General features: G+C 49.4%; 1 pseudogene; it reads right to left on the bottom strand.

Annotated features, from left to right (window-relative positions):
• Positions 1-16,801: 16,801 nt before the first annotated feature.
• LOC114067192 overlaps positions 16,802-27,909 on the bottom strand; it is a 19,615-nt pseudogene continuing 8,507 nt past the window's right edge.

Genomic DNA, 27,909 nt, shown 5'->3' with positions numbered 1-27,909 from the left:
CTGGGAACCCACCCCACATACCAATGACTCAGGTGTGATAACTCCCCTCCGGAAAATCATTAGCACCTCCATACCCAGCCTGAGGGGTCATGCCTGCTAATGGACCATCAAGGATTCCAAAGATATCTCATGACTCGCAACCACCCATTGTGGAACTCCCTCCCCCGGGGGAGGTAATGGGCATTCCCACCCAAACCTGAGTGTATGTAATCTTGGGGTCTGGTGTCTTCTGGTACCTCTCGTCGGACCCAGAGGAGAACCAGAACATCGACTGGACTGCAACCACCACTCTTGGCCAGATTGTGACCATCACTTGCATCAACAGGTTTTTCTTCTCCTTTTACTTTGGACTCAGGGGGACCACATGGGGCTCAGCACAGGGGCCAACAAACACCATTCTGTTCGTGCCCCAAGGTACCGAGTTATACATCTGGGTTTTTGTGGGTTAAAACCAATTGTTCATCTGTATAATTGTATTTATTGCATTATTTTTATAAATTGTAATTCTGACTTATAATCTCTTTTGAGTTGGGTTCATTTCTCCTGCCATTTTACCTTTAAACCAACACACCTGGCCACAAGGAGCCCTGGCACCAGTCCCTCCCCTGTGATACAGACCGGTGGGAGGGGGGGGACAAAGGGGATGTCATGGTTTTACTTGTTCTGGGAAACTAAGCAGGAATTTTCCCTTCCCTCTGCCCACTGTGTGAAAGGGATGTTGAATAGGAAGGTTGGCTGTGCCTTGGGCAATGGACTAACACAAAAGAAGTGGCTAGCAGAGCCACATTCCAAGTTGATGGCCCTCAAGAGTGTGTGGGGAGGGATGAGGAGTTTTCTTTGCCTTTTTTTCTTCTCCTGGGAAGCAGCATGGACTTCGTTTTTGCCTGAACTGGGACACGGTCTGGGTGGCAGGAGCTCTGAGGTGTTTTTGTTCTCAGCCTGGCTGCCCAGCAGGTTTTAGTTTTTTCTTTTCCTTTTCCTCTCCTGGGCCTGGTTTGCCTGCACCCTGTTTTCTGCCCAGTCTAGAACCTGCTTGGATTTTCATCGGAGAAGAACTATTTAGGAAGGAGATCCTCTTCTTCCTCTCCTCCATTTCCATGGTTTTTTTGGCAGCGGTTCTTGTGCACATGAAAGGAGAGGCAAAGCCACACCACATGGTTCAGCCAACAGGACAGAGTGAGTTCCCGTTGGGAAGAACTTTTCTTTTTTCTTTCCCTCCTTTTTCCCCTTTCCCAGTGAGGGGCCTGGGCGCCCCGCATGTGGTGACCACCAGTGATCCAACAGCGTCCCCTGCTGACTGTGGTTAGAATTGTGCCAAAAGGCATAAACTGAACTGTTTACCTTCATGTTTGTTTGTTTGTTTTGAAGGGGATGATTTCTGGGTATAGGATTATCGTTTGGTTCTTTTATTTGTGCTCTTTTTTTGTTCTGTCAATACACATATATCTTTTAATAAAGGGTTGTTATTTTTCCTTTTTCCACACTTCCTCAATTGGAACCTCTTAATTTTGGATTTACAATTGCTTAGACGGAGGAGTTTGGTTCTTCCTCAGAACTCATCCTCAGTAAAACACTTGTGTCTCATTAAACTGAGACAGGGTGTGCCGGTTTCAGGCTACCCTGGGAAAGATAAAATTCCCTTTACTCCTGTGGTATAGGTGAGGGAGGAGAGGGGAAAGGGGGCGTGCTGGCCTTAGGCAGCACGGGAAAAGTTACCATCATGTTTGTGTGAGGATAGAGTAGTCAAACATTCTTGTGATGGGGGGTAAAGCAAGTAAAGAGGCTACGGAAAAGAAAGGAGAGAAGACATCAGGGAAGACTCCCAGTATTCCTCATGATAGTCACTTGAGGAAGATGTTGGATTCCTGGGGTGAAACAAGACGGATGCAGGGGAAGGATAAGGCCACCATGATCCAGTATTGCATGTACGAATGGACGAAAGGGCCAATAAGGCAAGACCATCCCTATTGACCCCAATTTGGCTAGTTTGAGGGTTGGATTTGTCAAGCATTGAATATCTATGTAAATGGGAAAGAGCCATTTAATCCAAAAGAGAGTATGCTGCATGTTGGGTGGGGTCTACTGGTCTACTGCATGCTGGGTGGAGCACAAAATGCAGACACAACCCCTTCTCCAAGCCCTCCCTGGTCCAAGGAAGGACCAGGAGACAACAGGAGTTAGAAGCACCTGAAAGGTTCTATCCCCTTAGAGAGTTTCCAATGCAGGGAATACAAGGGGGTGTGGGATATGTAAATGCCCCTCTAACCAGCTCTGAAGTACGAGAATTTTGAAAAGAAATGAAAAAATTGTTAGACGACCCATTGGGTTTAGCTGAACAATTTTTAGGCCCAAATATGTACACATGGGATGAGATGCAATCTATAATGGGGACGTTGTTTTCAGCAGAGGAAAGGAACATGATTAGAACTGTGGGAATCCATATTTGGGACAGGAAGCACCCTCAGGGGATAAATGGACAGGATGGAGAACAAAAAAATGCCAATAGCATGCCCAGATTGGAACCAGAATTCTGACAGGGGAAGACAGAATATGATTGATTATTGCAATTGCATTTTTAAAGGAATTAAGGAGGCAACCCCTCGAGGACACAATACGGCTAAGGCTTTTGATGAAAAGCAAACCAAAGACGAGTTTCTGTCTGAATGGTTAGAAAGATTAAAGAAAAACATACAACAGTATTTGGGGGTCCAGTTGGACAGTCCAGCAGGGTAGCAATTGCTGAAAGCTTTTTTGTGACTCATTTGTGGCCAGATATTAGATGGAAATTAGAAAAGTTGGGGGACTGGAATGAGAAAGATATGAATGAGTTATTGAAGGAAACTCAGAAAGTATATGTTTGGAGAGATGAAGAGCAGGAAAAGCAGAAGATTCAGTTAATGATAGCTACAGTTGAGGAAGTGAATAAACAAGGGGGGAAATGGGTCCCAGGGCTGAGAAGGGCATGGGTACCACAAGGGAGAGATATGGAAATGGTCCCAGTAATATAAAAGATGGAGGACTCAATACCCTAGAGGACCTCCCTGGGCACTAACAAAACTGGGGAAAAGAAAAAAATTCCCTGCTTGGATTTTTTTAGAACATGTAAACCTATGATATTATCCACCCCTAATTTTTCCTTTCCTATGCCACCACACTATCAAATTAAACCTTTGAACTTCATACATAAATGCATTATTCCAAACTATATGCACATTCACAAATGTGTAGATACAAATACAGAAACAGATACAGAGTTATGACCTGTTCACCAGAAGATAATATCCCCTTGAGATATGCACTGGGTTTCTCCATCTTCCTGCATAACTCACCATGTGCAACCAGGTCCTTGGGCAAAAACAATCCCACAAATGGGTTTGCTTTAGCTCGAAGCAGGGTTAACCCAAACTGTTTTACCTAACATACCTCTCATGTGAATCACTGGGACTTTGTCTCCGTTTACAGTGTGAAGGGACTCTGATTGGGCAGGGCCAGTTTGATTGATGGAGCCTCTAGTGTTGACTAACCATGTAGCCTTTGTTAGGTGCTGATCCCAGTGTTTGAAAGTCCCTCCACCCAACGCCTTCAGAGTGGTTTTCAACAGTCCATTACAGCATTCAATCTTCCCCACTGCTGCTGCATGGTATGGGATGTGATACACCCACTTGATGCCATGCTCTTTCGCCCAGGTGGTAACTAAGCTGTTTTTCAAGTGTGTCCCATTATCTGACTCAATTCGCTCTGGTGTGCCCTGTCACCACAGGACTTGCTTTTCGAGGCCCAGGATGGTATTCCTGGCAGTCGCGTGGGGAACTGGATGCATCTCCAGCCATCCAGTAGTGGCTTCCACCATGGTAAGCATATAGAGCTTACCTTGAAAGGTTTGTGGAAGTGCGATATAATCAACCTGTCAGACCTCCCCATACCTATACTTACTCCAACGTCCACCATACCACAGGGGCTTCAGTCTCTTAGCCTGTTTAATGGCAGCGCATGTCTCACAGTCATGGATAATCTGGAAAACAGTGTCCATGGATAAGTCCACCTCTTGGCCTAATGCCCATCTATAGGTGGCATCTCTGCCCTGATGGCCTGAGGCATCATGGGCCCATTGTGCTAGGAACAGCTCTCCTTTGTGCTGCCAGTCCAGATCCACCTGTGACACCTTGACTTGCGCAGCTCGGTCTGCCTGTTCATTGTTGCAATGCTCCTCATAGGTTCAATTTTTGGGCACATGGACATCTACGTGGCAGACTCTCACAATCAACTTCTCTACCTGGGTAGCAATGTCTTGCCATATATCAACATCCCAGATGGGGTTTCCCCTACCTTTCCAATTGGTCTTCTTCCATCTGTCCAACCACCCCCACAGGGCATTGGCCACCATCCATGAATCCGTGTAGAGGTAAAGTTTTGGCCACTTCTCTCGTTCAGTAATGTCTAATGCTAACTGGACAGCTTTGAGCTCTGTGAATTGGTTTGATTCACTTTCTCCTTCAGTAGCTTCTGCAACTTGTCGTGTGGGACTCCATATAGCTGCTTTCCATTTACATTTCATTCCTACAATGTGGCAGGAACCATCAGTAAAGAGGGCATAGCGTGTTTCTTCTTCTGGTAGTTGGGTGTATGCTGGGGCTTCCTCCGCCCATACCACCTGCTTTCCTTCTTCTTCATCTGCTAGACCAAAATTCTCACCTTCTGGCCAGTTCATGATGATTTCTAGGATCCCAGGGCAATTTGGATTTCCAATGCGTGATCAGAGCAATCCACTTACTCTATGTAGCATCAGTGGCATGATGCATAGATGGTGCCTTTCCTTTGAACATTCAACTTAGCACCAGTAGTCAAGGTGCCAGGAGGAACTGTTCTTCTGTGCCAATCACCTCTGGGGCAGCTTGTACTCCCTCATAAGCTGCTAGGTTCTCCTTTTCTGTTGGAGTGCAATTGGCTTCCCATCCTCTGTAGCTTTGGCTCCAGAATCCAAGTGGGCGGTCTCGGGTCTCGGCAGGCACCTTCTGCCAGAAGCTCCAGGAGAGGCCCTTATCCCCAGATGCAGAGTAGAGCACATTCTTCACATCTGGTCCTGTCCTGACTGGCCCAAGGGCTACAGCATGGGCAATCTCCTGTTTAATCTGTTCAAATGCTTGCTGTTGTTCAAAACCCCACTGGAAATCATTCTTCTTGGGGGTTCCAGATAGAGAGGGTTTAAAATTTGGCTGTACTCAGGGATGTGCATCCTCCAAAACCTATGGCACCGAGAAAAGCTTGTTTCTATCTTGCTAGTTGGTGGGACCATGTTGGAGGTGGACCAGCAGAAGCCTATAGAGAATGGAGAAAGATGCACAAGGGCTGCGAGGAAGTCTCAGAGGAAGAAATTTATCTGGAAGTTCTCTGACAACTGCAGCTGTGAGGGGTTGCCTGAAACCCAGCTATAGGGTGCAGCCTCACAGACTTCTGTAGAACTCCCCTGTCTGTGCCCCCTCACCACTCCTTCCTTGCCCTCCTTTCCCCCTATATGGCCAGACATATTCCCTTTGGCCAATCCCTCCAATTTCCCTTATCACTGACCTTCGGGATTTGACGTTCCTAGAAGGGGTCCCACCTTTGTTCCAGACCCTTCCATATTCCCCTGTATATAAACTGACATCTTGTTTTAATAAACGCCATTTTGGGGTCATCCATGTGTGACTGTCTCCTAACAAAGTGTGCCGCCGAGGGTCTCTTCTCGGGGGATAAACCGAGAAACTGTCAGAGACAAAAGCATTCGACTCCTAAATTTTCTAAGTTCAAAGGGTTTGAAAGCATCAAAGTCTAAGCTGCAATTTACAGAGGAGGAAGTTAAGTATTTAGGACACTGGCTAAGTAAAGGACACAAGAGATTAGACCCCGATCGAGTAAATGGAATTTTGTCATTACCTATGCCCAAAACTAAAAGACAAATTAGGCAGCTTTTGGGCTTATTCGGGTACTGTCGACAATGGATTGAAAATTACAGTAGTAAGGTCAATTTTTTATATGAAAAACTGGCAAAAGACAGGTTGGTAAAGTGGAGTAAAAAGGATGAGGAACAATTAGAAAAATTAAAGGAGGATTTGGTGAATGCACCTGTGCTAAGTTTGCCTGACAATCAGAAACCTTTTTATCTATTTGTAAATACTGAGAATGGTACGGCCTATGGAGTCTTAACTCAGATGTGGGCTGGACAGAAAAAACCAGTTGGATATTATTCTAAATTCTTAGACCCAGAAAGTAGGGGATGGCCGACCTGCCTGCAAGCCATAGTTGCTGCGGTTTTGTTAGTTGAGGAAGTTATAAAAGTAATCTTTGGAGGGGAATTAAAAGTTTTCACCCCTCATAACATAAGGGCAAGATATGGGAGGAAAGAGGACTGATTAATACACAAGGTAAGGGACTTATTCATGAAACTCTAATTCGAGAAATTTTAAAAGCTCTAAGAAAACCAAAGCACATTGCGATTGTGTATATTAAAGGACATCAAAAGGGACTGAAGGTTACTGTCAGAGGAAATAATTTAGCAGATGGGGAAGCAAAGAGGGCAGCTTTATTAGTAATGGTCAATTCAGAACAGGAAACATAGATGTCCCGAAGAGTTTCAGTGAACGGGAGAAAGAGAAACTGTGACAATCCGGAGCAAAAGAAGAAAACAATAAATGGCTATTGCCAGATGGTCGTGAAATACTTCCAAAAGGTCTTGCTCAGAAAATAATGAGAAAACTACATGAGCAGACATACTGGGGAACACAGGCTTTGGTAGATCAATTTGAAAACAAATTTGTTTGTGTGGGAGCTTATGGAATAGCAAAAAGAATTCTTGAAGGGTGTTTAACTTGTCAAAAGGTAAATAAAAGACTATTGAGGGAAAAAGTTCAAGGAGGGTGGGAACTAGCAAAAAGACCTTTTGAAAAGATACAGGCAGATTTTACTGAATTACCGAAGGTAGGGAGATATCAATATTTATTAGTTTTAGTCGATCATCTCACTCATTTTGTTGAAGCTTTTCCTGTTGCACAGTACACAGCTAAAACAGTAATCAGAATTTTACTGGAAGAAATTATCCCAAGATATGGTATTGTGGCAGTAGTGGATTCGGATAGGGGAACACATTTTGCCTCCAAAATAATTAAAGAGGTAACAGAACTTTTTGGAACCAAGTGGGAATACCATACCCCCTGGCATCCACAAAGTTCTGGTAGAGTAGAAAAAATGAATGGAGAAATAAAGAAGCATTTGACCAAATTAATGATAGAAACAAAAATGAATTGGGTAAAGTGTTTACCCTTAGCATTGTTACATATTCAAACCCAACCACGAACAGATACAGGAATTTCTCCTTTTGAAATGATGTATGGGATGCCTTATGACTTTGGGACTCCAACAGAAAATCTGAAAACAGAAGAAGTCCTTTTCAGAGAATACATTGTTGAATTAATGAGATGGAGAAAAGAATTAAGAAAGAAGGGGATGGTAACACAAAGACCCCCTTTAGACATGACAATACATAAGTTTCAGCCTAGTGATTGGGTATTAATTAAAACATAGAAAGAGTCTTCATTAACCCCTCGCTGGTAAGGACCTTTTATCGTTCTCTTAACTACAGATACAACAGTCCGGACAGTCGAAAGAGGGTGGACTCACGCTTCGCGAGTCAAGGGACCAGTGAATGCTCCTGAGTGGACTGTGACCTCTGTACCCAGAGATCTGCGAATGACAATAAAAAGATTAAGGCCAGTAAATGAATAATTAGAATAATATAAAATCCAGTCTGTGTCAATTCTTTCAGATATCCCCTGAACAGAAGTTACAAAGAACACATTATACACCGTGCGAAGGCGAGAGGATTCCTAATCAAATTGGAGGATTTGGACTGTATCAGATAATTAGGACACCTATTATATTACCTTTTTGCTGTGAATTAGAGATTGATTTCCCAGAGCCTCCTAATCCCCTTGGAATACCTTATGTTAAACATCCTTATCTTGGACATTATAGTTGGTTGATTTGTGAATGTATAAAGTGTACATTCTGAGACGGTGGGATAGAATAACAAAAGTGTTAAACATTGAAGTACAATTTACTAACATACTGGAAGCTTAGCCCGATTAGACTTAGAAGCACAACTTCAGAGACAAGATATGACCCATTAGTAATAGAAGATTTCACCAGGTGGGTCCCGGTCTGGGAACAAGATCAGTGGGAAGGCTGGTATATTACTGATGCCCGAGTGGTAAAGTTTGTCCCCATAATTAGATACTACCAGTCATACACTAATCCTCCTAACTTGCACATTAACACACAGAACCCTTACCCCAGTCAGATAGCGTTTAGCAAGTAAATAGCATTTTGAATTATAATCAGTGGTGAAGAAAAAGATTTAAAAACTACATACACACTCCTAAAGAATATCTCTGCTGCCAAGAAGAAGTGATACCCCGTTGCTCCCTGTAAAGGAGTAGACGAAGGGAAGGCAGAGAGATACTATAGTGGAGTTATTTGCCTATAATTGACACCACTGATGTTAGAGAATTACATTACTAATGACTAAAATGATCAAATTCTTTATCCTTGTTCTGATTTTGCTGCTTGTAAAAACCACTGTGGAAAATTTGCACCAACCATGGAAATAGAGTATTATTCGATTAGATGATATGAAAACTATTAAGGAATTGGTAACCACAGGTATCCCCACATTTGAACTAACCAATTGTGACCTAGTAAAGGCAGTGGATTTTGCTTGTAAAACAAGACAACTTGGGGGGCCTTATAACTTTTGGATCTTACCTTATATTGCTTCCTACTGGTGCCCCAAGTCCAATCCAAGGAAGCCCGAGTGCAATTATCCTGGGTATAACTATTGTAGTTACTGTGGCTACTGCATGGAAACCTAAAGCACTCGATGAGTATATCACTGTTCAGTGGGGACTCGAAGGTTGTAAGCGACCTCCTTATGGTTGGGACCTCCAGAATTCGGGAAATCAAGTTCCAAGTAATTGCAAACATCTGTTGTTAAAAATTCAAAGGCCTGAAGACTTAGGATGGGTAACAGGGAGGACCTGGGGAGTAAGACTCTATACGACTAGTAAAGATCCTGGTGGTGAGATAAAAATAATCAAACAATCAATAACTGTGGCCACTAAGTCCCAGAAAATAGGACCAAATATGGAAATGAGAGGAAAATTGAATAAAGGACAATCCTCAATTTCTACTCCCAAAGAGCATAATGAGACAAAGATCTTGTATGAAAAAGAGGACTCCTTATTGCACCTAGCAGAGGCCTCTTACAGAGCCCTTAATCAGACAGAACCGAATATGACTGATTCATGCTGGTTATGTTATGATGTACAGCCCCCTTTTTTATGAGGGAGTAGGATTAAATGCTGCCTTTAAATTAAGCAAAGAAAACATTCCTGAACAATGTAAATGGCATGAAAAAGAAATCAGGCTAACCATGTCCCAAGTTAGTGGAAGTGGGACATGTATTGGAAATATACCCCCAGACCAATCTGACATATGCAGTCTCACGATAACAAATTTACATCAATCAGACCATAAGTGGAATATACCGGGTACAGGAGGATGGTGGGCTTGTTCGAAAACTGGGCTAAAGCATTGTTTAGAAATATCAGTAATGAATGAGAATGATGAATTTTGTGTACAAATAACAGTAATACCTCGAATGTTTTACCATCCTAGACAGTCTTTCCTTGAACACTGGGAAACAGAAAAACAAAATCAAGAAGCGGGAGCCAATTACTCTAACCATAGCTATGCTTCTAGGCTTAGGAGCAACAGGGGCAGCTACAGGAATTACGTCTCTGGTACGGCAGGATAAAGGCTTAATGGATCTGAGAGCTGCAGTAGATGAAGATTTAACAAGAATTGAAAAATCCATCTCATATCTTGAGAAATCCCTTAATTCCCTCTCTGAAGCAGTTTTAAAAAACAGGAGGGGATTGGATTTGTTGTATTTACAAAAAGGAGGACTCTGTGTGGCATTAGGGGAAGAATGCTGTTTTTATGCCAATCATTCAGGAATCATCCGAGATTCTATGGCTGAATTACGTAATGGACTTGAGCAAAGGAAAAAAGGGAAACACAACAAAATTGGTTTGATTCTTGGCATACTCAATTCCCCTGGCTGACACCTTTACTAACTACCTTAGCAGGGCCTTTGATAACACTACTGGCAGCGTTAACCTTTGGCCCATGTATTATTAATAAAGTAACAAAATTTGTCAGGGAGAGGGTTGAAAACATACAACTCCTGACTATAAAACAAAATTATGAGAATATGAGTGGCAATACAAACAAAGAAGAACAGACTGACAATATGGAGCTCAACACTGCCAAGCAGTATTATGAAAACCTGAGCAGTGGCATAAAGGCAGAGCAGTCTTCTCTGTTGAGAGCAGCCAGAGAAGCTGTAGAAAGAGTTGATGAGCAAATTTATGAATAAATGAAGGGGGGGGGAATTGTAAGAAATTGGTAGTAGTAGTTTAAATTTGCTCATCAAATTAGTAGTAGTAACGTACCTATATAGTATTGCATGTTATATTCTTATATACATATATATGTTATTATAATAATAGTTCTGTTAAGGTTGGGAGACTGTAAATTGCAGAATAGTTCATTAATATGTCAACATTGTAAGCTGATAGTCATGCAGCTTGCAGTTCTTAAGCTGAAAAGACAAATTATTGTGCTTTGCTGAATAAGTATTTTGTATCTTACTTTTCTAAAAAGCTTATTGTCTCATAGCACACACATAAAGTAACGAAGAATGAGAATGATACAGAGTATCCAAGAGGGACATCTGAAGAGTCACACTAGGCCTCAAGGACTAAAGAAAAGAAAGCACCTAGCAACTGAGACAGGCCTGCAGGGAAACCAACCAAAACCAGACCTGCAAACTCAGATCCAATAGGAGAATAAAAAGTGACTATGGGAGGGGAACTGATAAAGGAATAAAAGTTACTGTTTTTGCTTACTGCGCTTGCGTGCCGTGAGTGGAGCAAGGGCCCCCCCGGACACCCAGCACGCTGTTTTGCTTATTTATATTTTACATAAATCTTCAATAAATTTTATTACTATATTTGAGCCTAATTTCATTTACTTATAACAGGTCGGGAACTGGGGAGTGCCAAATGCCCCATTTGGGGCAGTTTCCTCCCAGCAAAGTCAAGCCCCGTTTACCCTTCCCCGGCTTTAGGTGATTTCAGCCTTCAAAGAACCAGGAGTGGCTTTGTTTGCCCAACTCAGCCTGGGGTCCTGTCGACTCTGTGTGCCCTGGCTTCTGCCACCCCTGGGGGGCACAGAGGGGACAGGGGGACCCTCAGCTCCTCCTGCCACCAGCTGATCTGGGACAACAGCCCGAGCTCCCAGGCCTGGGCACGTCCTGCTCCCTCCTGGGGCTTTGCCAGGATGCCTCATGGTCCAAATAGAAACCCACCAAGAGCTGACAATCCCCCAAACTCCCCCCCACGCAGTCACAGCCTTTTTCTAACCCTGTCCCTCTCCTCAAGGCTGGTTTTTGGTCCCTGTTTCCTGTCCCAGCCTTTGCTTGCTCCTCTTGTTGCTGCTCCAACCTCCCACATTGGCAACATTTTCCCACCTGGTTCATGGTTTTTCCTAAATTCCTCCTTTCCTCAGCCTTTCCCTGGCCATGCACTATTCCCCAAGGCAAAGGAAAAATTAACAGATTCAGCAAAGGAAAACTGATCCTAGAGAGCAATTTGTGGAATATTTGTAAGGAAAAAACCCAAAGAAACAGGACAAGAATCCACTGGCACAGAATGTGGATGCTGTTGGTGGGGCACTGGCAGCTGCAAAGTTTCCACACTTATTAAAACTCTCTCTAAACCCTGACATCAACAAATTCCAACTATTACCCGGAAATGCACCCAGTATTTCCTCCACAGGTAAAAATACTCCAGGTAAAAACCCTCTGCCTGTATCTGCAAAGCAAGAACAGAAAGAATCATTTTTTCCACACAGACACTTGATTTTTCAGTAAGGTTTAGTTGATGCAGAGCTTTTTACTGTCCCCAACCCCCAAACTCCTCTTGCCCCAGGCTGCAGTTTAGGGCATTTTAAAGCAATAAACAGGTGGGGGATGAAGAGGAAGAGAAAACAGACCTAGTGGGGAACAACAGAGGAACTTCCCAGGGAAAATACTTCCAAAGACACTGGGTTTGGGGGAAATAAAGGACTTTTGTGTCCCAAAGAGCAGTTCAAAACTATTGCAGGCCAATATAGTTGTGGTTTTTTTTTTTTTTTTTTTTTTGCTGCCCAGGGAAGGGCAATGAGTCCACAAGTGCCCGTGGGAGTGACTCGGGCTTTTCTGTTGTGACCAAACAAGTCAGAATCCAACCAGTCAACAGGAATTTCCCCTTTATGTCTGAAAAGAGTAATTCAGCCCTGACCTGAGGTGTCCCTGCAAGGAGACACCTGCTAATTCTTGCTCCTCTTACTCTCACATCCTCCTTCCCCCTCGCAAATTCCCTCTGGATCTGGCACAGCAATCTTGGGAAGTGTACCAGGTTCGCTAGGATACATGTCTGGAATAAAGACAAGTACAACAGTCATTCAAACACTACAAAAAGTCTTTTATTGCAGGGAGAGTAAAAACACTACTAGTTAAGAGAATCAAAAGCTAAAAAAAGAATACAAAACCACTACTTTATCAGTTGACATTCATGCAATACTATGAACAGCCTCTGTTACAGCATTAACTAGTAAAAAGGGAATTAAAGGGATACAAAAAAATAATTATATAAAATGTTTGCTTTCCCTGTTGCTTCCTATCAATAAACTGTGCTTACCTGCACAGACAGGCCAGGCCTACCAGGGTCTGCAGGGGTTGATCGGTGCCCGTGCTTGGCGGGTGTCCCCGTGGAGCAGCACAGTGTGGATGGAAGGGTGAGCATCGCTCCACCCAGCAGTGCTGACACCCCATTCCATCAGCTCTACATTACACTACATAGGGCCAGGACGCAGCAGAAGGTGGTGCTTGAGTGGCAGCCAAACAGCGCCCTTTCATCACCTCATGGCAACAGTCTGGGCGTGCCCCACTGTAGGGCAAGGGGCCAACGACCACTGCCCACATCATCTTCCTCTCCATCACCTTCCTCAGCCCTATGGACGACCTGTACCATTGTGTTTCAAGGGGATTTATATCTCTCTTGCAGAGTGGAGCCAAGCCAAGGAGGAACTCAGCTCTGATAATGGGGGACACCCATTTGACTTTGCTAAAGGCCCAATGAGCCTTACAGTCAACTTGTGTAATAAAGTTACATTGTACAATACTCTGGCTGGTTTCACATGCAAATATAATCACTTTCTCACCCCTCTATGCTCCATTGATCATCTGAATCCAAAGTACTCCCCTCACACCATCGCAACGATTATGCATTCCTATTGTGACATCGGTTACCATGGCAACCATTATGCATTCTCATTGTTACCTCGATTACCATGGCAACCATTATGCAATCTCATTGATTAAGTCGGTTACCACGGCAACCATTATACATTAGCATTGTTGTGTCAGTAACCATGGCAGCAATTATGCATTCAAATTGCTAAGTCGGTTACCATGAAAACCATTGTGCATTCCCATTGTTACCTACGTCACCATAGCATTTTCATTGTTACCTCAGTTACCATGGAAACCATTATGCATTCTCATTGGTTTTTTCGGTTACCATGGCAACCATTATGCAGTCCTATTGTAAAGTTGGTTATCATGGCAACAACTATGGAGTTGCATTGTTACATCAGTAACAATGGAAACCATTATGCACTCGAATTGTTATGGTTGCTACCATGCAAACATTAAGTATTCTCATTGTTACATCATTACCATGGCAACCATTACGCATTTCATTGTTATTTCAGTTACCATGGGCACTATTATGTAGTCTTATCGTTTAGGTCGATTACCACGGTAACCATTATACATTAGTATTGTTACATCAGTAACCATGGGATCATTATGCATTCAAATCACTATGCCAGGTACCGTGGCAACCATTGTGCATTCTTATTGTTGTGTCAGTTACCATGGCAATCATCGTGAATTCTCATTCTTAAAAGCAGTTACTATGGAAACTGTTTTGCAATCTCATTGTTTTGTTGGGTACCATGGCAACCATTATGTAATCCCATTGTTACAAGCAGTTACCATGGCAACCATTATGTAGTCTAATTGTGATGTCGAATGTCATAGCAACCATTATGCATTCCCATTGTTACAAGCGGTTACCAAGACAACCATTATGCATTCTCATTTTTAAGCTGGTTACCTTGGCAACCATTATGCATTCTTATTGTTATGTCATTACCATGGCAACCATTATGCATTCTCATTGTGATGTCAGTTACCATAGTAACCAAAATGCATCATCGTTACATCTGTTACCATGGCAACCATTATGCATTCTCATTGTGATGTCAGTTACCATTGCGACCATAATGCATCATCGTTACATCTGTTACCATGGCAACCACTATGCATTCCTTTTGTTCCGTCATTTACCATGGTAGCCGTTATGCATTCGCATTGTGACGTCCATTACCATAGCAACCATTAACCATTCTCACTGACATCAGTTTCCATGGAACCCATTATGCATTCTCATTCTTAAAAGCGGTTACCATGGCAACCATTAGGCTTTCTTATTGTTAAAGTGGTTACCATGGCAACCATTATGCATTCTCATTGTGACCTCAAACTTTTGTTACATTCTATTACCATGGTAAACATTATGTATTCTCATTGTGACCTCTCTTGCCATGGCAAACATCATGCATTCCCATTTTTACCTAGATTACCATGGTAACCATTACACATTCCCATTGTTTTGTCGCTTACCATGGAAACTCTTATGTATTCTTATGCTTACCGTCAGTTACCATGGCAACCATTTTACAGTCCCATTGATACCTTGGTTACCATGGCAATCATAATGCATTCATATTGTGATGTGGGTTACCATGGTAACCATTGTGCATTTACATTGCTAGGGTCGGTTAATACGGTAACCATTATGAATTCTGATTGTGAAGTTGGTTACCATGGCAACCATGATACTATCCCATTGCTACAGGCAGTTATCATGGCAACCATCATGCATTCCCATCACTAGGGTCAGTTACCATGGTAACCATTATGCATTCCCAGTTACATCACTTACCATGGCAACCATCTGTAACACACAGTTAGTATAGAAATGCCAAACATTGTTTCTGCCTGGCAAAACCTTCCTATCAAACAATCTCTGTCAGTTCTCTGCCAGAAGTTCTCACCAGGACTTCCTACGGCAATTTTCCTGCCAAAAGATCCTGCCATTGTTAATGGTTATCATATCTCCTCCAACATCTGAACTAGCTACGTGCCAAGAAACCACGTTCAACCTCCTTTGAACACTATAAATGTTGAGGACAAATTTCAAAAAATCAGGGAGAGAGAACTGGTGACTGTAGCCAAGAATCTCTGCCCACCTCCCCTCCCCTTTTCTCCGGCACCGCGTGCTGCCTGCCTGCCACCGGAGACTGGAACTGTGCCAGCCTGGAGAGAGCTGAGACCACCGTGCCACATGTGGGAGTTCTACCTTATCCTTCCAGCCTGACCATATTTCTGAGGGCCCAAAGCTTCGGCTGAGCTGAGACCCTGCACAGCCTGGGACAGGGGCATGAGTGGTGAAACCACACATGGTGTATTGCAGAGAACTAAAGCTACCAGACCCCCTGCAGCTAAAGAGATAACACTGAAAAGCTGCAGGGACAGAGAAAAAAAAGGCAGAAATTGCTTCTCCCCTACCCCACACACCAGCTCAGGTAAAGGTAGTTTTCAGTGGTATCTTTTCTCTGCATCTAGAAATAATCTTAGCGTTTTCCAACCTTTTCTTATTTTTTCCTCTTTCTCTTCGCATCTCTTAGCAATTAATAAAATCACCTTTTGGTATCAACAGATAACTTGTGTGAATTTTAGTTTTGCTCAAGGGAATATTCGAATCTGAAGTTCTTTCTGTAATATTTAAGCAGATTATATTATAACAGGGGACTATGGAAAAGTGGGAGGAACAGGGAGAAGGGTGGAAAAGTGAGGGTGGTCTCGCAGGTTTGACAGTCCCATGGGGTGTTTGGGCACAGGAAGATATACAAAAGGGAGGTGGTCCCCCTAAGCTCCCAATGTACTGTGGGGTGCTGGGGCTGTTGGATCCAATCTCAACCTTGGGTTATGCCAACACTTTCAGTTCAGAGGAATTACAGAGGTGGGACTGAATCACTTTTGTCCCCCATGTTTTAAGGATGGCAAATCACATCTATTGATAGAAATTAATTATTTAGGGTTACAAATGATCAGACAAAAGATCTTCATCAGAATTATTTACTGCACAATAGAAACACCAAAACTACCAGTAGTACAGTATAAGATAGGACAAAGCTGTTGAAGCAATTCTACTCAAGCTGGCACCAAAGCAAGAATTATTCATTAGAGGTGGATGGAACTCCCCCAGACCAACGCTCGTGGCGAGATCTCTGCTCTCAACCTCCAGCAGTGACCTTGGGGGTCCCCAGCCAAGGCAGGAATCTCCACACACCCCCAAAGAAGGGTTCTGTTGGCAAAACCTGCCCCTTGGAAAGGGGACTGGTCCTTTGTGGTAGAAAGGGATGGACTGACAGTCACTGGACTCCAGGGGTTGCCTCACCATCAGGGGGGTCATTCGGGGTGGGAGCAGCGGCCGAAGTTCTTCCTGCAGTCTGGGCACTTTTAGGGCTTTTCTTACTTGTGGGTCAGTTGGTGATAGGTCAAGACAGAACTCCAGGTGAAGCTCTTCCCACACTCACCACACTTGTAGGGTCTCTCCCCGGTGTGGATGTGCCGGTGGGTGATGAGGGTGAAGTTCTGGTTGAAGCCCTTCCTGCAGTCGGTGCAGCGGAAGGGCCTCTCCCCTGTGTGTGTCCGTTGGTGCACGAGGAGAGTTGAGCTGGTCTGAAACCTCTTCCCACATTCCAAGCACTTGTAGGGCCGTTCCCCAGTGTGGATGTGCTGGTGGTTGAGGAGCTTGGTGCTCTCCCTGAAGCTCTTCCCACATTCCAAGCACCTGAAGGGCTTCTCCCTGCTGGGAGGCTGCTCAGGGACCACCAGCTCAGAGCTCTGGTTCAAGCTCCGGACGCCTTCCTGGCACAGGTCGGGTCTTTCCTCCTCAGAGCGCCCTGGCCTGGCTTTGCAGCCCCTCCTCCGGGGGCATCTCTGGGCCTTTTCCTCCCCACTGCCTTCCTGCACCAGGGAGCCCTTCAAAATGGCCTCTCCCACCAGGCTCTGCTGGGGGGATTTGTCCTCTGTGCTCTCCGTCCTCAGCTCGGGGCCTGGGGCAGGAAGGAAGAAGGACAGGCAGGGGATTTGCCTCCGGCCCAGAGGGAAGGTCAAGGACATCCCCCAGATCCGATCCCCACAGGCACCACAAGACAGGGCCAAAGGGGCACTGACTTCCTCCTCACCTGCCTGGGGGGCCCGCAGTTTTTTCCTCTTCCTCGCAGCCTCCTCCTCCATCCATCCAAGCTTTGGGAAGGACAAATCCAGCTGGGGGGAAACAAGGGCTGAGCGCGTTGGTTTGGGGGTTCCTCCTGCCCAAGTCCATCTTTAGAACTCACCGGGCATCCTGGGACCATAAAAACCCCCAAACTACCGTGATTTAGCCCAAAAAACCCCAGACCAGGAGCTCGTCCTCTCTGGTCTCTCCACTTTGGGATTCTGGAAGTCCCCCCTTTTCGGGCTGCTTGGAATCCTGTATGTATTTGGGGTCTCCCCTTTATGGGGTCCCTGCCCTCTCCAGGCTGCTGGGGGTCCCAGGAATCCAAGGCTCCCTCATCCCCCAACTTCAGTGTTCTGGGGGACCTCCCTCTCCAGGGTCCCCTCGCTTAGGGATACCAGGGGTTGGGAGGGTCACAGGGATCCCTTCTCCCCTGACTCTGATTGGGGGTTCTGGGCCCCCAGGGCTTCCCCCTCTCTGGGTTCCCCCCCTGACCAGGCTAATGGGGGTCCTGAGGTTCCCTCCTTTCCAGGTTGTTCTCTCTGGTCTCTTCAGGGTCCTGAGACTCTCCCCTCTCCAGACTCCCTCTCCCCAGGCTGCCGAGGCTTCCCCTTCTCCAGGCTCCTGTTTCTCCAGGCTCCTCCCTGTCTGCACTGCCGGGGCTCCAAGGGCTCCCCCTCTCCAGGCTCCCACTTCAGTGTTTCAGGGCTCCCAAGGGTACCCCCTTCTCCAGGCCCTTCTTTCAGGGTTTGGGGGTCCCCCAGCTCCAAGAGAGCCCCTCTCTGCTCTCCCCACTCTGAGGCTCCTCTTCCTTCCCCTCTTCGTCCTCCATCCCCTCTCCTCCTCCCTGCAGGTCCAGCGCCCACCCTTGTCCCCCCCTTCCCCCCAAACCTATCCCATCCCGAGGGATTTTGGAGGCAGCATGAGGAGTAGTGGGAGCTCCTTGCTGGGGGTTCGGGCTGGAGACCCCCCGGTGCTCCCGGGACCCCGGGCTGGGGAGTTGTCACCACCTTCTGTTGCCTGGGGGGGCTCTGGGGGGACCTTGGCTCCTTGGGGCTCTTCTGCAGAACCTGCAGGGACCTCCCCTGGGTGGGGCCTCCAGGTCTTCCAGGAGCTCTGGGCTCATCCTGGGAGCCACTGGGACACACTGGGATCACCCTGAGATCGTACTGGGAGAGACTGGGTCACACTGGGATCATGCTGGGAGTGTCTGTAACCATACCGGGGATGACTGGGACCACACTGGGGGCAACTGGGACTATGCTGGGAGAGACTGGGGTCCTACTGGGACTGCTTAGGACTAGAATAGGAGCACCTGGGTGCAACTGGGATCCCAGTGGGAGGAACAGGGAGACACTGGAACCATGCTGGGGGCAGCTGGGGTTATACTGGGATCACACTGGGAGCAGCTGGGGGAGACTGGGATCATACTGGGAGTGACAAGGAGCAGGCTGGGGGCAGGTGGGATCAGGTTGGAACCATGCTGGGGGCACTGGAACCACAACTGGAACCACACTTGGGGCTACTGGAAACAACTCAGAGAAACTGGGATCATGCTGGAAGCAACTGGGAGTAACTGGGAAGGACTGGGTGCATGCTGCAGCCACCTGGGCCATCCTGGGACTGTCTGTAACCATACTGGGAATGACTGGGATCAAATGAGGAGCAACTGAGACCATGCCTGAGACAACTGGCAGGAAGAGGCAGTGACTGGGTCTATACTGGGGGCAACTAGGTGTGACTGAGAACCTGCTGGGAGAAACTGGGATCATAGAATCATAGAATCATAGAATAGATTGGGTTGGAAAAGACCTCCAAGATCATCAAGTCCAACCCCTGATCCAACTCCAATTACTATATCATGGCACTAAGGGCCACATCCAATCTCTGCTTAAAAACCTCCAGGGATGGTGAATCCACCACCTCTCTGAGTAGGCCGTTCCAATGCCTGATTACCCTCTCTGTAAAGAATTTCTTCCTAACATCTAACCTAAACCTCCCCTGGCAGAGCTTGAGCCCATGTCCCCTTGTCCTATTGTTGATTGCCTGGGAGAAGAGACCAACTCCCACCTGGCTATAACCTCTCTTCAGGTAGTTGGAGAGAGTGATGAGGTCACCTCTAAGCCTTCTCTTCTCCAGACTAAACAACCCCAGCTCCCTCAGCCTCTCCTCATAGGACTTGTCCTCAAGTCCCTTCACCAGCCTCGTTGCTCTTCTCTGGACCCGCTCCAGCACCTCAATATCCTTCCTGAACTGAGGGGCCCAGAGCTGAACACAATACTGGCAGTGACTGGGACTATGCCAGGGGCAACTGGGAGCCCACTGGGAGGAACAGGAAGCAAATGGGACCATGCTGGGGGCAACTGGGATCATACTGAGAGGGACTGGGATCACACTGGCAGGGACAAAGAGCAGGCTGGGGGAAACTGGGACCATGGTGGGGGCAACTGGGATAGACTGGGAGCAACTGAAACAATGCTCAAGGTGACTGGGTCAAATTGAGAGTGACTGGGACCACACTGAGGTTGACTGGGAGTGGCTGTGAGCAACTGGGATCATGCTGGAAGTTACTGGGAGTGACTGGGAGCATGCTGGGGGAGACTGGGATCATACTGGGAGTGACTGGAACCAGTGACTGCAATAATACTGGGAGTATCTGGGAGTGACTGGCATCATACTGGGGCTGAGTGGGAGCCATTGGGACCATGCTGGGATTAAATGACATCAAACTGGCAATGACTGGTTTCATACTGGGAGCAAGTGGAACCACGCTGAAGGGAACTGAGATCAAACTGGGAGTGACTGGAAGGAAGTGGCATGATACTGGGTTCATTTTGGGAATGGCAGGAAGTGACTGGGATCATACTGGAGGTGACTGGGATCATACTGGAAGTGACTGGGGTTACAGCGGGTGTGAATGGAACCTTACTGGGGATTACTGGGAGCTTCTTGGCCCATGCTGGGAGCAAACTGGGATCAACTGGAAGATACTGGAACCATGCTGGGGGGACTTCGATCACAGTTGGGGCAGCTGGAATCATACTGGGAGAAACTGGGCCCACACTGAGAGTCGCTGTAACCACATTGGTGGTGAGTGGGACTACACTGGCAGCAACTGGGATTACTGGGAGTGAGTGGGACTACACTGGGGGCAACTGGGAGTGTCTGGCACCCTGCCGAGGGAGACTGGGATCATACTGGACTCACACTGGGAGTTACTGGCACTACACTGGGGCAAATTGGGACCATATTGTGGGCAAGTGGGATCTAGTGGGAGCAACTGGGCTCATACTGGAGGTGACTGGGCTCATACTGGGAGTTACTGGGCTCTGGGAAGCTCAGGATGGCCAGGGCAACCCCCCTCCCGCTGCTCTGCATTCCCAAACTCCTTGTTCCCAGTTCCCACTCTGGCCCTGACCAGCAGATCTGCTCTGGGATCCCATTCCCTGGGGGCACTTCCCTGCCCTCTCCCCGCCTTCCTGCTGCTGAAAATCAGCCCTTTGGAGCCTCATCCCATTGTTTCCTCCAGTTCTGCCCTAATATTATTGGGATCACTCTGCACCCCTTTTTCCCGGACACTGGGACCCCCTGCCAGGCCATTCTCAGTTTTCCAGCCTCCAGACTGACCTTTCTTTGATTCCAGGACCCCCCTGCCTCCCCTTTCCCGGTCATCCTGCCTCTCCCAGCCCTTGGATCCCCCTTTCCTGGGCACAGGCACCCTCTAGACTCAGTCTAGTGCTAGTCCCTATATTCCCCTTTTTACTTGATTTTGGGTCCCCCCTTGAGCCACCATTCCTGGCAACAGGAACCCCCTGGACCCCTTAAATGTGCATCAATATCCCCCTGCACCCCCTTTCCTGTAATTGTGTGTCTCCCTACCTGGTAACTCCCCTTTCCCTGACACCGAGGACCTCTGGATCCCCCTTTCCAGGGCACACGGTCCCCCTTGACCCTCCATCACCCCTCTCCAATCTCTGTATCCTGCTTTCCTTGGCCCCGGCACCCCCAGGAACCCCCTTTCCCAGCACCCCCACGACTCAGCCCAAAATAACCCTCCCAAGAGTTCCCCCTCTCTGCTCTCTCCACTTTGGGGTCCCGAGGGTCCCCCCTCTCCGGGCTCCCCGTTTCGGGCTCCCACGGGTCCCCCCTCTCCGTGCTCCGGGCTGACAATGAAGGGCCTGACCAAGGAACACCAATCCCCAGCGCGGGGGGGACCCGCATCCCCCCGCCCACCGCCGGAAACCCACACCGGCACCCCCAAAAACACCTCCCGGGGACCCCCAACATCCCCCCAGGGCTCACCTGCGCCTCAGCTTTGGGCGCCTGAAGGATCCAAACCTCCCCTCCCGCAAAAAACAACCCCAAACCTCCCAACCCCAGAGCCCTCCCAGCCAGTCGGGGCTCGGCTCTGCAATACCGCAGCACTTTCCTCTCGCTTCCGGCCCTGTTTCCCAGCTCCGGCCCAGCCCCGCGGCAACACCAACGCCAGCCCAGCCCCGGGGCCATTCCTTGTGCCCTTCCCGACCTTGCCTCGGGCCCAGCCCGGCTCTCCTCTTCTCTCCCACCCCCCGCACGCAGCTCTGGGGGGCACTGGGGGAATCGGGGGGCTCTGCTGGGCCTTGGCAGCCAGCGCCTGGCAGCGCTTGGGCAGTGTGGGGGGAGCTCCTGCGAGTGCTGTCGACAAGAAAACACAAGAGCTGCGGCCACGTGTGCGGGGCTTTGTTGATCCCCGGGGGAATTCACAACCAACAGCACGGCCCCGAACGCGGGCTCGGCACAGGGGGCTTGGGGGTCTCCTCTCTCCAGGCTGCCCCCTCTCCAGGGACCAAGGGATGGGGACACCAAAGGACCCCGAGGGACCCCCTTTCCCGCTGTCCCACCTCCCCTTATCCCCCTTCTCCTGTCCCTTTCGCATCGTCCCCCCAAACCCCGGCTCCTACCCGGCTCCGTCTGGGGGTGACCCACCGCCCCTCGCGCTCCCTTTGGGGGTCCCAGCCCCTCTTTTCTCCCTCTCCCCCCTTTCCCACCGTGTGTCCCCCCCCCCCCCCGCCCGCTCACCCACCCGAGAGCTCCACGCGTGCGGCCACTGGGACGGAGCACGTGAAAAGGGGGAAAGGGAAAAGAAAGAGGATCACCCTGCCCCATCGGGCGGGGAATCGGCAGGAAGAAGCTCGTCCCAAAACTCGTGGTTGGTTGTGGGTTGTTTTTTCCTGGTGGGTAGGGGGGTTAATATTTGGATCTTGCCGGAACCCAAAGCTGAGCCACAGATGCCCCTTGAGGGGATGTTGGGGGTCCTCGGGAGGTGTTTTTGGGGGTGCCGGGGTGGGTTCCCGGCGGTGGGCGGGGGGATGCGGGTCCCCCCCGCGCTGGGGTTGGTGTTGCTGGGTCAGTCCCCGCCGCCTCCATTGTCAGCCCGGGGCCGGCGAGGGGGGCTGGACCCGGACAGACGGACAGACACGACACAACTGGTTTGGGGAGCCCTCGGGACAGCCGGGGGTGGGCGGGAGGACCCCCGGAGTGGGGACAGCGGAGCGGGCGATGCCGGAGCTGGGGGACCCCCGGCAGCCTGGAGGGGGAGCACGGAGAGGGGGGACCCCGGGCCCTTGAAAGTGGAACCCAAGGAGGGTAGGACCCAGGAGAGGGGGGCCCTTGGGAACCCGGGACCTCCAAGCAGAGAGAGAGGGGAGAAGGGACCCCTGGCACCTCCAAACTTGCCCGTATCCCTGAGTGGCACCGTGGAGAGGGGGCAAAGCCCAGGAAACCAAAGTGGGGAGACTGGAAAGGGTGCAATCCTGAGATTCCTGGGAGCCCTGGAAGGCCAGAGAGGGTGGAGACTCCGAACAGGGATTACCCTCAATACGTGCGGGACAACCTGGATCCTGGACAGAGGGGAATCCCAGAACCCCAAAGTGGAGACACCAGAGAAGGGAAACTCCTGGGAGGGATTCCAAGGGGATGAGGTTCAATCAGGCCAAGTGCCAGGTCCTGCCCTTTGGCCACAACAATCCCGGTAGCCCCCCGGACTGGGGACAGAGTGGCTGGAGAGCAGCCAGGCAGGAAGGGAGCTGGGGGTGTGGAGTGACAGGAAGCTAAACATGAGCCAGAGTGTGCCCAGGGGGCCAAGAGGGCCAAGGGATCCTGGCCTGGTTCAGGAAGAGTGTGGCAGCAGGAGCAGGGAAGGGATTCTTGGCCTGCACTCAGTGCTGGGGAGGCCACCCCTGGAGTGCTGTGTCCAGCTCTGGGCCCCTCAGGTCAGGAAGGACATGGAGGGGCTGGAGCATGTGCAGAGAAGAGCAGGGAGGCTGGGGAAGGGACTGGAGCACAAGTGCTGTGAGGAGAGACTGAGGGAGCTGGGGTTGTTTAGGCTGGAGAAGAGAAGGCTCAGGGGAGACCTCATCACTCTCTGCAACTCCCTGACAGGAGGCTGTAGCCAGGTGGGGGTTGGTCTCTTCTCCCAGGCAATGATCAGTAAGAGGGCTCCATCTCAAGCTCTGTCAGGGGAGGTTTGGGTTGGATATTTGGAAGAAATTTTTTACAGAGAGGGTAATCAGGCATTGGAATGGTCTACCCTGGAGGGGGTGGATTCTCCGTCCCTGGAGGTGTTTAGGAACAGACTGGATGTGGCACTGAGTGCCATAGTCTGGTAACTGTGGTGGTCATGGATCAAGGGTTCGACTTGATGATCTCAGAGGTCCTTTCCAACCCATCTGATTCTCTGATTCTATGTCTGTGGAGCAGGAGCACAACTGCCTGCACAGCTGTGTCAGCACCCCTGGCTCCTTCTACTGCGAGTGCAACCCTGACTACAGGCTCAACGGGGACGGAAAGACCTGTTTCCCTAAAAACTCTTTTTATTATCCCAACTCTCCTAGAGAGCTTGTAGTTATGGGTACCTTGGAGGGAAGCTGGGACACACCAGAGGACCTAGCAAGACCAGCAGCAGCCTGGAGATCTGTTCACTGGGCCCTCTGCTCCCCGAGTCTGTAATGGCTGTGGACATTCAGTGTTGCCAAATCCTGGCCACTCCTCCGGGATGGGACACTTGTGGCTCATATGGCCTGTCATCTGAGGGGGTCTGGGCAGTGTGTATCAGAGGATGCACATCCAAGCACTGATGAGCACAGTGTTTATTCCCTGTATTTTAGTGCAAAGCTGTGTCAGTCAGCCTGGTCACCACACCAGGACTTTCCCTGCTTGTCTCACAGTGCTGGGAGCTGCTTTGAAGCCCTGGAGAAGTCCCAGGGAGGCTGGGACAGGAGGGTGATGGGTGTCCTGTTCCCCTGCAGCCATGGATGCCTGTGCAGATGGGAGACATGGCTGTCAGCACCGCTGTGCCAGTGTTCGGGGTCGCACTCGTGCCGCTGCCGGCCAGGTTATACCTCGGCCAGAGCAAGAGGAGCTGCATCAGTAAGTGATGGTCTCCCTCCCTGTCCCTTCTTCCATTGACCCTCGTTCTCCCTCTCCCCTTGTCTTTCCCTTTCTGCCATGGCTTCTCCTTCTCTTGCCAGTGATGGATTCCTGCAGCTTTGGAAACCACAGCTGCCAGCACGAGTGTGTGAGCGTTGCCCACGGGCACTGCTGCCGCTGCCGCAGCAGGTACATGCTCCAGCCCCACGGCAAGTCCTGCAGGGGTGGGTGCCAGCGTGGCACACAGCACAGGCTGTGTGTGTGGCACATGCCTTTATGTCCTGGCCTGTTCCCAGGGGAAGGGCTGTTCCCAGACCAGCCCATCTGAGTGGGGATCACCCCATGCCCTTGGCTTGTCTTCCAGCCCCCGACCTCTGCAACAGGACGGGTCATGGCTGCGAGTTCAGGTGTGTGAGCACGGAGGGCTCCTACCACTGCATGTGCCCCGAGGGCCAGCAGCTCCAGGCTGATGGGAGGACATGCAGCAGTGAGCACTGGGACATGGCTCTTGGCATTCTCCTTGTCTGGGCTCTCCTGGGGACGAATCACCTGAAACTGGGCTGGGGGACTCTAAGTGGGACTTTGAGCCACGTTGGAAGAGGATGGAGAGCTGGTTGTGCTTGGGGGAGCACTCTGGCTTCTGCAGGGATGGATGCTTGTGTCTTTAGAAACATGGCCCAGAAGATGCAACAGTTTTGAGGAAAGGTTGAGGAAAAGACAGACCTAGGAAGGACTTTCACCCCAGGGTGTTGGGGTGTCACTGGAGGTTTTTGGGCTGAATCATCTGGGCGTACTTTGCCCCACTTCTCATCTGCAGTTTCAGGGGCTCCCCAGAGTGTCCTGAAGCCCAGAAGCTCTGGCCCAAAGCAGGTGCAGGGCAGGCCAGGGTGGGGGTTGTGCTGCCAGAATCCCGGGCATGGGGCACCATGTCCCTGAGCGAGACCACCCAGTGCAGCCCCAGCCTGGCGGCAGGTAACCCCCTGTCCCTGGGGAAGGGCATGGCCAGGACGGGCCTGTCCTGCTACTGGGGGACTCTCCTCATCCCAGGATCATGTCTTCCTCCTTTTCGCCTTCCTCTTCCATTTCCATCTCTTCTTCCTCTTTCATGTCCACCTCCATCACCTCCACATACTCTTCCATCTCCACCTCCACACTCTCTTCAAGATCTCCATCTATGTCCACATCCATGGCTTCCTCAATGTCTCTGACACCCTGCAGCAGGGAGCACAACCTCAGAGAGGGCTCCCTGTCCCACTCCATCCCCATAGGGGATGCCTTCCCACTCAGCTGGGGGCTTGCTGCCTCCATGGAATGGCACTGTACCTTCACTGGGATAAAGCTGCACATCCTGTAGGTTCAATGCTCAGATCCAGTAAACAGCGAGACTTACAGACTGACAGACATTCGAGGAAACAACCTTTCACCAGACCTGGTGGCTCAGGGCCCTGTCCAAGATGGCCTTGAATGTTCCCAGGGATGGGGCATCCACGGCCTCTCTGCACAGCCCCTGCCAGTGCTTCAACACCCTCAGTGCAAAAAACCCTTCTTCCTAAAGCAAATCTTTTTTTCCAAATTAAGGAGAGGTCTGGGCCAAGGATCATGATCACCCGGGGCACCCCCGTGCTCATTCCCTGCTCCCACAGCCTTGGGAACCCACAACCCTGCCCCTCCCAGCATCGCCTCCCCTGGCACTCTCTGCAGCACCCATGGCTCCCACACCCTGCACTCCCTCCAGGCCCCTGCACCCATGGGGCCCATGGCACCCCGGCACCAGCACCCTCACACCAAACCCCCCGGCCCCTCCCACCACAGCCTGCCCTGCCCACTCCACATGTGCCCTGAGTGGGGGACGTGGGCCAGTGCCCGCTGCCAGCAGCAGCAACCTGGGCAGGGCAAGGATCCCTCGCTGGGCTTTGGGCTCTCCAACGGCCCAGGGCAGTGCCATGGGGATGGGAACCCAGAGTGCTTGGAGCTTCAGAGCCTTAAATATCAGCCCCTGCAGATCCAAAACGTTCCCCCCACATGCTGCCTCCAACAATTCCCAAGGCTGTCATGTCTTTGGGGGCCTCCCTTGGGATTTGGCCTCCCTGTGTCCTGATCCCAGCTCTGGGCCCAGGAGTGCCTTTGGCTGCAGCAGGAAGGGCAGCAGGAGGTTTCCTGCCTGCTTTGGGGCAGCTGCAGGGACAGCTCATGTCACCCCTCCTCTGTGCTGGTGTCGTGGTTTTGCTCTGGGTCAATTTGCTTTCCACCCCCCACACAATTACTACTAGTTGAGAGAAGGTTTTTGCAGACAAAAGAGAGACAGGATTTGGGGAAAATAGTATAAACATTTATTACTAGTAAAGCAAAAACTACTAATAAATTAAAAACTAAACAACTATATCTACAACAATTTTTACTTAAGTTGAAATGTTATATATTTACAGAAATACTTCTTCCCCTTTTATACTAGTCCAAGGAGAAGAAGTAGTCTCATTCTCTATTTTTGGAGTTCCAGTTCTCTCTCTCTAGTAATAGATCTTCAGTAGCAGCAGTATTCTTGTTGCAGCGGGAACTTTTTCTCTCTCTTTCTCACTCTGTGTTGGCTTCCAGGGCTAGGCTTACCCCCCTCCTGGGCTAAGACTGAAGGCTGGGGGTTACCCAGGTCCCGAAGGGTCTTCCTTCCATAGGCTTGCAAGGGGAGACTTGCTTACTATGGATCTTCTTCCACAGGGTTATAGGGGGTAATGGCTTAAGAGTTCACCCCTGTTTCCCTATGGAAGTCCCTCCCCATGGGAGAACAGTCCTTGATAGACTTCTCGGCATGGGTCTAGCACGGATCCACACACACACGGATCCCAACATCTCACATGGGCCGTCTCGCTCCAGCATGAGATTTCTCAGGGTCACAAAATCTTCAACAGCAGTATGGATCCACACACACACGGATCCCAACATCTCACATGGGCCG

The sequence above is a fragment of the Empidonax traillii genome, unplaced genomic scaffold (assembly GCF_003031625.1).
Source record: "Empidonax traillii isolate 1590-97213 ecotype Southwest subspecies unplaced genomic scaffold, ASM303162v1 scaffold878:size255252, whole genome shotgun sequence".
In the NCBI taxonomy this organism is placed as follows: domain Eukaryota; kingdom Metazoa; phylum Chordata; class Aves; order Passeriformes; family Tyrannidae; genus Empidonax; species Empidonax traillii.
This window is presented reverse-complemented; position numbering and strand designations above follow the sequence as displayed.